Consider the following 12,816-nt stretch of genomic DNA (forward strand, 5'->3'; position numbering starts at 1 on the left):
TTCCCAGCCCCTCAAATAAACTTTTTAAAGGCACATTCGCCAAAATGACATTTGACAATTATATACTTAGTAACAAAAGTTTTTCAAGTGGAAGGAGCAAGTTACAATAGAGTTGATTTATTATCCTGCACTAATACCAAACAGGTTCAACCATTCCTTAAATTATAGAAATAGTAGCCCCGACCATTTGTGTTGTTCAGTAGATGCCTTCCAGAAATGTGTTACCTAGATCAGCCTCCCATATTTCAAGCCTAAACATTAGCTAATAAAGTAAATTTCATCAAATAATAAAGTACATTTTAAAAGATCACGAATAGTTGCATTATCATGTTGTTTGATGTTTTCCTTAAGAAATATGACTTTAAGTCTTGAATATGGGTACTCATGAGAGATGTGACAAACATAAAATCTGTCTTCTATTTCTATCATATTCCTCCACAGTAATAAATTTTAGTTTTCTTCTTTTCCCAAAAGTTATACGTAGTAGAGAATATTATCCCATGTAAAGTAAAATAATCACAAACCATTGTACAAAGCCATTTATAAAAACTGGTAGTTAGGAAAACATTCTAAGCCATTTTTAAACTTTCTTGTTGAATAAAGATTAATCTTCCAAATGGATGAGAATAAAATCATGTCTAGGTGCTTCACGTCTCCAGTCTTGCAAATTGTTATTGCAGATGAATTAATTATGGAAATATAAGCTGATATCAGTTCAAGTATATGCAGGATTGAAATGCCATAGAATGTATATAAACCTGTCAAAGTATGAACAGACAATTTAACAGAATGACTATCAAGAAGTTGAAACCAGAGAAGAATATTAGTAAAAACAGAATGAATGAAAAATGAAAAAGTGGCAAGCACAACTAGAATACTCAATGTACACATGTGATAAAGGAAGTGGTAAATCTGAAATAAATCTTGGAGAAGGAGTTGGTTGAGAATGATAGAAGGAGTGACTGTGATCCAGGAGCATTGGACAATTACATGGACATATTTAATTGTAACACAATTGCACAACCTTTTGAAATTTATTTAAAAGCACAACAAAAATCAAACACATAAAAATCACAACCAAACAGCAAACTCTACAGAGTATGAATATGATCTCTCAAAATATTAAATAGTTAATCAAGGGCAGTATGTGAAAAGCAAACCAACTGTTCAAAGAGGGCAGTTTGGGGTAGGGGAGAATTTTGAACAGATTTAAATAGATTGTCTAAGGTTATAAATCACCTACATCTGCAGCAAATATTTTCTAATGGGAGATCTTTGTCTGAACTGGATATTCCAGTCCTGAGATACATTTGATAGCTGGTGAATATAGAATGGAAGAAACAAGATCAAAACCCATTACTCTGTTGGAGAGAAAACAGTCCTCTATGTTTTCTCTCATCTCTCTTTACTACTCTTTTTCATACTTTTCAGTCAAGTGATTTTGAATTATATCTTTCCTTCTTTGTTCTGGCAAAATAATCGGTCAAAGTAATTCACTAAAGATTATTTGCCATTTTTTCTATTATGCTTTTTATTTGTCCAAGCGAGTCCATTAAACTTCCCTCTTGAATTTGGTTGCCACGAAAACCCAACATCTATGATAATGAGGACAAACTCTCAGGTAAAACCTTTTCTCCAAAAAACCAGTCCAAGAAGCTGTGATCACAAATATTTAGCTATACTGTTTTTTCTTTTACCTTGAAAGTATTCTTATGTCTAAAGTGCCCACAAAAATAAGTACTCCACCACTTTTTGGTTCAATTACTTCTAACCTCAAAGATATAATTTGCTAACAAGATGCTTAGAGGAAAGCGAAGAATACTCCACTTTTATCTTCTCACTTAAGATTCTCGTTAGATACCATATCAGGAACAGTGAAGTTATTCTTTTCAAAATTACTTCAATAGATTATTTTTCTCTTGGTCTTGCATTTGCTTAACAAGATGTATGGAGAAGAATAGAGTTAAATCACCGATACCTTGGATGACAGTGTCTGTTACAAAGGACAATACTTCGATGACCTATTTCTATGTCCTCCTCTTAGCTCTTACCTGATTTCCAATTAATCACAGCTTCTTGGGTTAAAGTCTAGTGAAGTGGAAGGACTATAAGACCTCTCCCACTGCTACGTCTTCATGGTTTCTCTTTTAAAACTATTTTATTTGGATGTGGAACTTATTTTTATGTCTTCATTCGATCTAGTGTGCATTGAAGTGAGACAAATAGGCTCTGTAAAACCACTTTATGTAGGTAAAATATTAAGACAATCTATTTTAAAAAGTTTTGGCCTCCCTCCATTGCTGAAGCTAATATGCTTAGCTAGGGCTTCGAAGAATACTGTTTTCTTACTTTTTCCATTTGCTCTTCTTTTCTGATCCCAAAACTTTTTGGCTTATGTAATAAGAGAAGTCTTCACAGTCTCATGTTAATAATGATATTATATTTTTGAGCCACTTAGAAATGCGAAATCATTTGTTTGAAGTATCCAATCAGATTTTTTTCTGTGTTTCAGTGCTTTATATGCAAAGACATTGTGGAAAGTATTATAAACAGAAAAGTGTAAACCCAATATCTTCTTTCATTGTAGAGGGCACTTTCCCCTAAACAGTTTGCACACAATTATCTTTTTCAGAGAATTGCTGTTTAGTAAGTAAAGGTCAAATCACAATTTTGATGTCTTTTTTTTTTTTTTTTTTTTTGTCGGTCGTGGGGCTTGAACTCTGGGCCTGGGCGCTGTCCCTCAGCTCTTCAGCTCAAGGCGAGCGCTCTACCACTTGAGCTACAGCGCCACTTCCGGTTTTCTGGTGGTTTATTGGAGATAGGAGTCTCATGGTCTCTCCTGCCCGGGCTGGCTTTGAACCGCGATCCTCAGATCTCAGCCTCCTGTGTAGCTAGGATTACAGGCGTGAGCCACCAGCACCCGGCTTTGATGTCTTTTTTTAAAGAACTTTGAATTTAAATTCCACTACAACCTTGTTTCACACAGTAAGAGTATATTTTTTGGGTAAGGAAAATTCTTAAGGTAACCTACAGGATTTACAGCAAGGTTTGTGAGGTTTGTCTGTTTAGTGTGAAAAAGAGCCATCTTCACCCACATCACTCCCTCTCAGCTAAGTCTCCATGGATTTCTTTGCATGAAAGCCTATTCTCCCAGGCAATTTTATTTTTTTTAATAGGCTAAGTTGTTAAAAAGTTTGAACAATTAAAATTTACCTGTCATAACTTTAAAACTCTTTTGAAATTCCTTTAACAGAATTGCGAATTCACCAATCCTAATTCCATCTTTACCATATTAAACAGTTAAATGTTGTTTTCATGATATCATGTCCATGCAACTATTATTTTCCAGGGCCTTTGTTATGTTATATATATGACCATATATGCTGATGCTAAGCAAAATAAAATCCAAGATATGGAAACAGAGATTTTTATTTGCGGTTGTTGTTTTTAATGTACTATGTGATTTCTATTTTCTTTTGACATTTTTCCCTATGGTTTATTCCCTGCTGTTTTTGATTTGGATACCCTGTGTACTGGTATACATTTACCTTAATTACGGAAAGGAATAGGAACAACAAAATGGTGAGAAATAGGACAAAGGGCAAACCAATGCAATAACAATGCTCTCAAGACAATATGATGAAAATGTACATTACAACTTGTGAGGGGTATTGTGGTGACGGAAAACTGAGAAAAATGAGAAAGGGGATAACAAGTTTGAAACATTATGTATTCACTACCTTACAATTACTGTAACTCCACTGTACATAACTTTGACAAGAAAATTAAATTAAATAAATAAGCTACATGAAATAAAATTTCACTGTATTGGTATAGTAAATATTATTATTTTTTAGTAACTTTTAAAAATCAATACTATTTGGCATTAAATTTGAATTAATTACACCTTTTTAATCAGAGGGCCATCAACTTGAATGTTATCCAACTAGACAATATTTTCACAATATACTTGCCAATATTTTGAAAAAAGAATAAATTTAAACTTTCTCATACAAAAACAGTAAACAGTTTCATTCAATGGAAACCCATAACTTTTAAAAGTAAATAAGTTGTTAAGAGGACAGAATATATGTGTTCTTCAAAATTCCTATGACTAATATCTACTCATTTTCAAATTCTGAACATTCCTACCTGAGAGATTCAAAAGAATACCTGTTTGCATGTTATGTAATTCTGCAATAGATTCATATTCCAATGGGTTGCTACAGATTGAGAAATAAACAGAAAAATAGCCACATTCTGGTAAAGGATAAAACTATGAAGCATCTGTAATAATTAATTTTTCAAGAGTAAGCAATTGTTTATCAGGGTAAGCTATTATTTATGTGACCATCAATCCGAAGACTTATGCCATAAAGTCATCATACCCCAACAGTTTCCAAGGTGTAGGGTGCACCTCAAAGGTTCCCTTAATTTACAACACTAATAGCTTATCTTTATTGTGAAAAATACTACACCTCTGCTAATGTGATGCCCTCCATGTTCTGGAAAGAACACCACAATAAACTGTGTTGCATCATTTTCCCACCCCTAGTATTCTTGAGATCAGACCATTTGCAAATATTATTTATATTTATACTTTTTTAATTACCATAGATATTCAGGATGCTAAGAGCGCAATGTTACAGTTAAAAGCAAACCCAGGCAGGAAGGTTCCTTAGATGCTTATCTCCAATAAACTTCTCAGCAAAAGCCAGACACAAGTGGCACTGAGATTGAAATGGTAGGGCACAAGCCTTGAGCATGAACAGGCTCAGAGACAGTGTCCAGGACCAGAGTTCAAGCACTAGGACAAACCAATAAAACAAAAAAATGAAAACAAACCCCCAATCTTGCATTTTTCTCATTGTATACAGAGGCACATAATTAAGGGAATTGCTTCCTGTGTTACATAGGTAGAAGAAAAAGATGTCACACAATTATTCTCCTCATACTATGTTATACCAAAGCTTCAAAAAATTGCTTTTGATAAATTTATAAATTAATATCATGCATTTCTTGGCAACTCTGTCTACATTATTCACATTATCATTTTATACATGAATTGTTGGAATTATCTATTAACTAATTTCTAATTATATCTCTCTTGAAAGAATATTCTAGGCAAGTAGACCGCAAGAATCATTTGTGAATTTGTCAATTAAACCCTCTATTTAAAAATAATTTTGGGGCTGGGAAGGTGGCTCAGTGGTAGACTGCTTGCCTTACAGGCATGAGGCCCTGGGTTCGATTCCTCCACACCACATAAGCGAAAAAACTCGGAAGTGGTGCTGTGGCTCAAGTGGTAGAGTACTAGCTTTGAGCTGAAGAGCTGAGGGAAAGTGTGCAGCCCCAGAGTTCAGGCCACACAACTGACAAAAAAAGAAAAGAATTTTGAAATATCTAATAGAATATGAAATTACAAACAAAACCAAAATATTTATTTTAAATCTCAATTCTAATTTAGCAACATTTACAAAGTCCTACATTAGATAAACTTTGCTATTTCTCCAGGCTTAAGCCTTTGTAATCCTTCATCATTTCTTTGGAATCCAACAGAATGATGATTACTTACTTTCTCAAATTTTGGAAGGTAATCATGAGTCATTTTGCATCTAGGAATGTTCTGTAATGGAGAGAGAATTTAAAACACAAGTGAGGATTATATATGAGTTGCATTTCAATAGGAAACTTGACTTCGCAAAAAATGACAAAATTAGCCCAGCATTCCAACTGTGTATTCCTTTCTTGTTTGCTTTGTTTTATTAAGACAAAATTATACTACCTGGTCCAGGGAAGGTATCACTATGTAATTCCACTCTCTAATCTTCTGTTTTAGTCTGAGTGCTAGAATTCTAGGCTTATATCACATTGCCCTGCCATAGTTTCTTGTTGTATTTAATCTAAATACAGATTACCAATTCTGAATTTCTCCAGTGATATTACCCACTACACTGCTCAGACTGTTCCTGTACAATTTTCAAACATTTTCTAACATTTGACACAGGATATGAACATTTTCAGATGCACCTGCGGGGTCTCTGATTCATTCCTCAATGGATCCGATACCTTTAATAATGATTACTTGACTCTCTTACTATCTCTGGTCCCTACCTATGTAATATTCTCAAATACTTTTGAAAAAAGTAACTTGAGGACTTTCTAATATTAAAAATTATCACATAATTCTAGTCTTACTCAGGACATATTTTCTATTGTTTTGTAATTTTTCTACATATTATGAGAGTCATTTCATTTGTGCATTTGTGTGTGCACATATAAGTGCCTCTGTGTTTATGTGTATGTTTGTATATATGTACACAAAAGCCTCAAGCTCTTATTCATAAATCTTGCTCATGACTGGTATTCCATCACCTGAGCCATTCTTCCAATACAGCTTTTGGCTCCTCAATTATAGGTACTGTTGCAAAGACTGTTCTAGCCTAGCTGGTTGCAAACTGAACTTCCCAGACTCCATTACATTCTTAGGTTTTATTTCTCCAGAAGTATCAACTTTTAAGCTATAAACATTTTTGTGAGTGTAAAGTCTATGCTGTAGCCGAGATTTTTAACTCAAGAATTCAAATAAAGATAGATTAATATACCCATTACATATCCTGAGTGTACACTGTTAGAAATGTGATCGTAAGCTGAGTGGTGGTGAGATCTGAGGATTGGGGTTCAAAGCCAGCCCGGGTAAGAAAGTACTGGAGACACTTTTCTGCAATTAACTACAAGAAAACTGGAAGTTTCACTGTGGATCAAGTGGTAGAGCATTAGCCTTGAGCTGAATAGCAGAGGAACAGTGCCCAGGCCCAGAGTTCAAGTGCCAAGACCACCACCAACAACAATAAATATATAAGGAAAGAAAAAGAAATATCATCTTAGCCAGCAGTTCATTGCTAGTATAAGCCCTGTTCTCTCAAGATGGATTTTTTTTCCATTTAAGTCCATGCTTTTATATCTGACTTGCATTGGAACCAGAATTATACTTCCATTATACTTTCTACAGAGTTGTGTGATTAGCAAGTGTGATTTAGAAAGGGAGTGGCTTCATACTTCGTGTTCCACCTAGGAGTAATGCTTTCTCTACATCACTCCCATAAATCTACATACTGGACTTGGCTTTATTGTTTCAATGTTGTCTTATTTGTAGAGTCTTCTATAGTGTATTGAACCCATATACTTTAACACAGAACTTCTCTTTCTCCTATTATTGCTATAGTTTCCCTTACTGTTAATTCATATACACGGGAAATAATGTGCTGTACATACACTCACAAAAGGAATGATCTGAGAACCTTCTTCCCATTTACAATTCACTTTAATTTACAGAGACCTTAAAAAGTTTGAACTCAATATACTCATGGATAATATATTTATAAGCAATATAATTTTCATATTTTCTCTTTACTAAGTTTTCTCTGAAACACGTGTTACCTCATGTCCAAAGGTGTCCTTGTGTTATTTCAGTGAAGCCAGTAAACATTTATTATACCTCAAGCAGCACCATCAATTGTTACTGGAAGTAATGGTAACTGGATGTGGAAACTGATCCCAGGAGAGGAATGGAACATAGAGGAATGACAAAGTTCAAGTTAACTTGTGCTTTCCTTTTTACTGTACAAGAAAAGAATCCCAAGGCTTGAAGGAAACTCTGTTCTTGACTTTTTCAAATATGTTCTTTACTCATATAAAACTTTTCTGTAAAGTTCTAGTTGAGAGTATTACAAAAATAATGTGCCATTTGAAAGCCATCATAGAACAAAAGGAAATAACGTTGTTTAAAAAGTGTTCTACTGCAAAGAAACAAAGACATGGAGGTTTAAAGTGCCTTATGGATGGATATTTCACCCCTGAGAGGAATCACTATTTGCAGGAGTCAGTTATCAATTTCTTTAGTCTGTCCTGAGTTCTCCAGAGCAATAAGGATTCCAGAAAAGCAGGATCCAGTGAGTATGATCACCAAAAGGAGCCTCTTTTCAAATGAGTACTCCTTTAAGGAGGATCCCAAAGAAATATCTGGGTTTTTTTGTTTGCTTGTTTGGTTCGTTTGTGCTGGTTCTGGGGCTTGAATCCAGAAGCTGGACCCTGTCCCTGAACAATTTTCTTTCCTGCCCACCTGCCCCCAAAGCTAGTACTCAACTGCTTGAGCCAAAACTCTACTTGTGCTTTTTTGGTGTTTAATTAAAAATGAATTTGAGAGACTATCCTGCCTGGGTTAGCTTTGAACTAAGATAGTAAGAAAGCTAAGTGACATCAACTGAATAGACTTCTCTTTTGAAATAACTAATATTTGATGAAATTTTTTGTAAAGCTAATATTTGACTATTTTTAAAAGTAGAGAATATGTCCAGCAAAGAAGCCATAAAGTAAGTAATTCAGCAAAAGTAGGTGCATTGAATCATTTTGGAATTTATTTTTCTGCTTGGGAAGATTATTAATTTTGTCATTCCTTTGGGGGAAACAAAGTCATCTTTCACTTTATTTGTTGGTCATGGGGCTTGAACTCTGATCCTGGGCGCTGTCCCTCAGCTCTTCAGGTCAAGTTGAGTGCTCTACTACTTTTGCTACAGAACCACTTCCGGGTTACCTGTGTTTAATTGAAGATAAGGGTCTCATGGGCTTTCCTGACCAGGCTGTCTTTCAACCACAATCCTCTGGTCTCAACATTCTGAGTAGCTAGTATTACAGGCGTGAACCACCAGCACCTGGCTCATATTTGCATTTATGTGCACTGAATGACACTATGTAGACAAACAATGGAAATTTGAACCAAATGATGCCATTGCAGCTTTTCAGAAAATTTGAGGTAGCAATAATATGTCCTCCTTTTCCATTCTGTTACATTAATGACTCATTAGCTATGGGATCCCTCCATTAACATCCTCTACCATCTGTATTGGTGTATTTAGTATCAGGAAATGTTCATAGAGAAATATAGAAAGACAGATTTTTAGAAAGCAAAGGATATCGAGTATGAAAGAACAGCATAGAGAGAGATACATTTATCACACAGAGATTAATAACTAGCCTAAGAGATTTAGAATGCTAAAGGCAATGAGGAATAAGCCTAGTTGAAAACTAGTTCTTCAATAACCAAAATTGTTTTCTAGAACAATTTCTGGTATACCTTAGTTACTATCATTTATTCCTTCCATCTGGAGTTATTTTTTCTCTTGTGTCACAACTGTTAATTAGCCTCTGCCTTTTTTTGCAGTCACTGACCAAAAAGGTTTCCAAATGTCACTTAGATTACCCTTCTCTTTGTGATTAGCAGTGACCACACAAAATCCTGGAATCTTTGAATTTCCAGAATTAATCTTCACCTGAAATCTAAGCACATTACTGGCATTAATTGCTGTGACCTAATGACCTAATGAATTAGGGACTACTGTCAGGTTTCAGTTTGGAAGGAGCAATTATATATTCAAAGTAGGGATTCTTTATTTTGCATTTACTAGTTTTTTCTTTTATATTGTGAAAATACTGTACAGAAGGGTTACAATTACAGGGGCAAGATGAGTACATTTCTTATCAAGCATTGTATCCTCCTACTTTGGTTCCCCTTCTGACCCCCTCCCATCCTCCACCTGCCCCCAGACCCAATCCTCCTTCCCATCCCCCCCACCAAAGTTGTAAAGTTCGTTTTTGACATAACGACTTGCATATCTCATTGTTGCAATGGGTCCACCTGTATCCCTATTTAAATGACGTGTTTTTTCCCTTCCCCTCCACAAATTATATCATTATCAAGTACAGTGAAAGCAAGGGTTATACCCTGGGTGAGGGAAATACAAAACAACCAAGAAATAATTTATAAATGTGTTAGAAAAATATCACATGAAAGAAAAAACATTTAAATACATATCTTAGGGTTCATTTCCCTAACAGCAACTTATCTGATCATTTCTGCTTGACTCAGACATACACTAGTTATTGCAAATAAGGGAAACCCAGGGCTTTTTTTTTTCCTTCCTTCCTTCCTTCCTTCCTTCCTTCCTTCCTTCCTTCCTTCCTTCCTTTCTTTCTTTCTTTCTTTCTTTCTTTCTTTCTTTCTTTCTTTCTTTCTTTCTTTCTTTCATTCATTCTTTCTTTCTTTCTTTCTCTATTTTCCTTTCTTTCTGTCTTTCTGTCTTTCTTTTTTTGCTCAAGGCTAGCCTTCTACCACTTGAGGCACAGCACCACTTCCAGTTTTTTTTGTTTATGTGGTAATGGGGAATTTAACCCAGGGTTTCATGCATGTTAGGCAATCAATGTACCATGAAGCCACATTCACAAAGCCCTAAATGACTTTCTTAAGATGGCATTACATTTTCATTCCATAACTATATCATAATTTTGGCCAGGTGCTAGAAAATGATGTAAAAAACAATACAATACAGTAAGTCCAGGAAGGTTGGATGGAAAATGAATAACCATCATGGTCTAGCCAGGGCACAGAGGGGCTTATGTCATGGAGCTGTTTCAACAGTCTGAGCTAGACAGCTCCTGACCCACAGCCCACTTCCTGAATGAGAGGGCTACCTTGGGTTCCAGGCACATAGGGACACTGGGCCACCTCATCCAGAAAACATTCAACCAGTTACTATGTGAGAGACAAAGAAAGAAAATCAGAATTATGCTTAAGTTGGGTGCCAGTGGCTCAGAACTCTAATCTTAGCTACACAGGAGGCTGAGATATGATGATCATGGTTCATAGCCAGTCCGGGCAGAAACGTCTGTGGGACTCTTATCTTCAAACAACCACCAGAAAACCGGAAGTGCCCTCAAGTGGTAGAGCACTAGCCTTGATCTGAAGAGCTTGGGAACGGCGCCCAGGCCTAGAGTTCAAGACCCACAACTGACAAGAAGTGATTCCCACCACATCAAGTGGACTGAATAGCACCCATTGTCCCAAGGAGCATGGTAGAGAAGTCAGGCTGAGCTTCCTGTGACCTTGAGGTCATAAGTAGGTCACCCAGCTTCTCTGTGCATCTGTTTCCTCAGCTGAAAAACTCAACAGAGTGAAGGATCCCCTTCCTCATGGGGATAGAGTAATGATGAGAGCCATGTTTTGTTTCATAATCCCACACCTGTTGCACAATTAATAACAGACCCCACCTAAGCCTTTTCCGGGTATCTTCCTGTCATATGCTCACAGAATTGCTGAGAACCTTATCTGAAGGATGCTCCCTCTGTGCCTAGCCATGCTCCACAGAACCCTCTGTATGAATCCCTTGTTTCCTCACAACTGTCCTCTGAGGAGACTGAAGTCTGATGGTTTCGGCACTATCCAGAACTTCATCTGTGGTCAAGAATCTGCTGGCATGGACTAAAAGTTTGGGATAATCTATCTAAACCAATAACTGAGCATGGCGCTACATGTCTACCATCCCAACTACAGAGGACCATGCTTGGTGGAGCATACCTGTCACAGATAGGAGGACCCCGATCCAGCACAGCCTGAGTCTCTATTCAGTCTCTTTCTCAGAAATGCCCAAGACAGAAAGGTGGCTCCTCAGAGCCAGGGAGAGGAAACAAGCAGGGGTCAGGGGGACCCCAGCGGAGTGTCTTTCCAGCGGCAGGGGTAGTGTTGGGGCAGCCACTCACCTGTGCTGCTCAGAGAAGCTGTTGGCAGCTGTGACAGGTGGGAAGAGCAGTGATGGAGGTGGCATTGTGGATACATGGGCCCAGAGCAGAAGACCAGGGGCAGGGACCTGGTTGGGGCCTTATGACTGCTGGAGTGCTCCATTGCCTGAGGTTTGAAACCCAGCACCGCAAGAAGTGGGGAGGGAGGTGGGGCGCTGGTGGGAGCATCAATTTCCTACTATACTCCAAACTCTCCTCAAGTCTCTTGCTGATCACTCAACCACCTCTACCTTCCTCAACTTCTGGTAGTGTTGTAAACAAACAGAGGGAATCCTGGTGCTCCCCCGCATCATGGAATGCGGGCGTGGTCACCATTCTTGTATCTCATTGGTCAGAAAGGAACATGAAAGAATGGGGGTGTGGCTGTAATCCTGTGATGCAAGCAGTATGGGCAGAGCAAGATGACAGCGGCTCGCCTAGCCTTTTTTCCCAAGGAACTCTGTCCAATGCAGTTGGGGACAAAAGAGTAACCTGCTTTAGCTGGATGGCTGCACAGATTGTTGTGTATGTCTGTTTGTTGCCAATCCTGGACCTTAAACTCAAGATCTGGACACAGTCTGTGAGCTGCTTTTGCTCAAGGCTGGCCCTCCACACTTGATATGTTGGCACTGAAGTTGGAAAGGAGTCTCAAGAACTTTCTTGGCTTGGGTGACTTTGACCATGATCCTCCTTTCATAGCTTTGTAAGTATCAAGGAGGACTGCTGAGATCCACTGGTACCTGCCTAATCATTGGTCTTGCTGATGTTCTTGGACAGACTGGTGAGTACCCTATTCTCGCAGTGAAATGGTGGGAGCTGGGGCCCACAGTTAGAATCGTGATCCTGCCACCTCCAAATGGCAGGAGATCCTAAGAAACTTGTTTCTATCTATATGATACCCAATGGAATATTATGTATGTCATGATTGAATGGGCAGTTCTTGAATGATTCTATGATAAAATTATACACAATTATATTATAGGACACTAATCAATTTTAGTTAATACTTTATTAAGCATTTAAACAATCAAATTCATAAAATGGAGGCATAATGAAATACCTAAGAATTGGGCCAATCATACTATAAAGGTTCCATTATTTTTCTGCCAGGACTGGGATTTGAACTCATGGTCTGGTACCTATGTTGCACTGTGTGGGAAGTGGAAGCTTGCCTCCTTCTTGTCAAGAAATTCAAGTCTGTTCCTT

The 12,816-nt window shown here is 37.4% G+C and overlaps 1 long non-coding RNA gene across 1 annotated transcript; it reads right to left on the bottom strand.

The window, feature by feature from the left end:
- Nucleotides 1–558: 558 nt before the first annotated feature.
- On the bottom strand, nucleotides 559–11,865 carry LOC138827224 (uncharacterized). Its single transcript, XR_011372018.1, has 3 exons — nucleotides 11,593–11,865; nucleotides 5,576–5,626; nucleotides 559–758 (listed from the first exon to the last, which is right to left on the bottom strand). It is a non-coding gene; the product is annotated as an uncharacterized lncRNA (long non-coding RNA).
- Nucleotides 11,866–12,816: the final 951 nt, after the last annotated feature.

This window comes from Dipodomys merriami, unplaced genomic scaffold, assembly GCF_024711535.1.
Source record: "Dipodomys merriami isolate MVZ:Mamm:240054 unplaced genomic scaffold, mDipMer1.0.p SCAF_1518, whole genome shotgun sequence".
Classification (NCBI taxonomy): Eukaryota; Metazoa; Chordata; class Mammalia; order Rodentia; family Heteromyidae; genus Dipodomys; species Dipodomys merriami.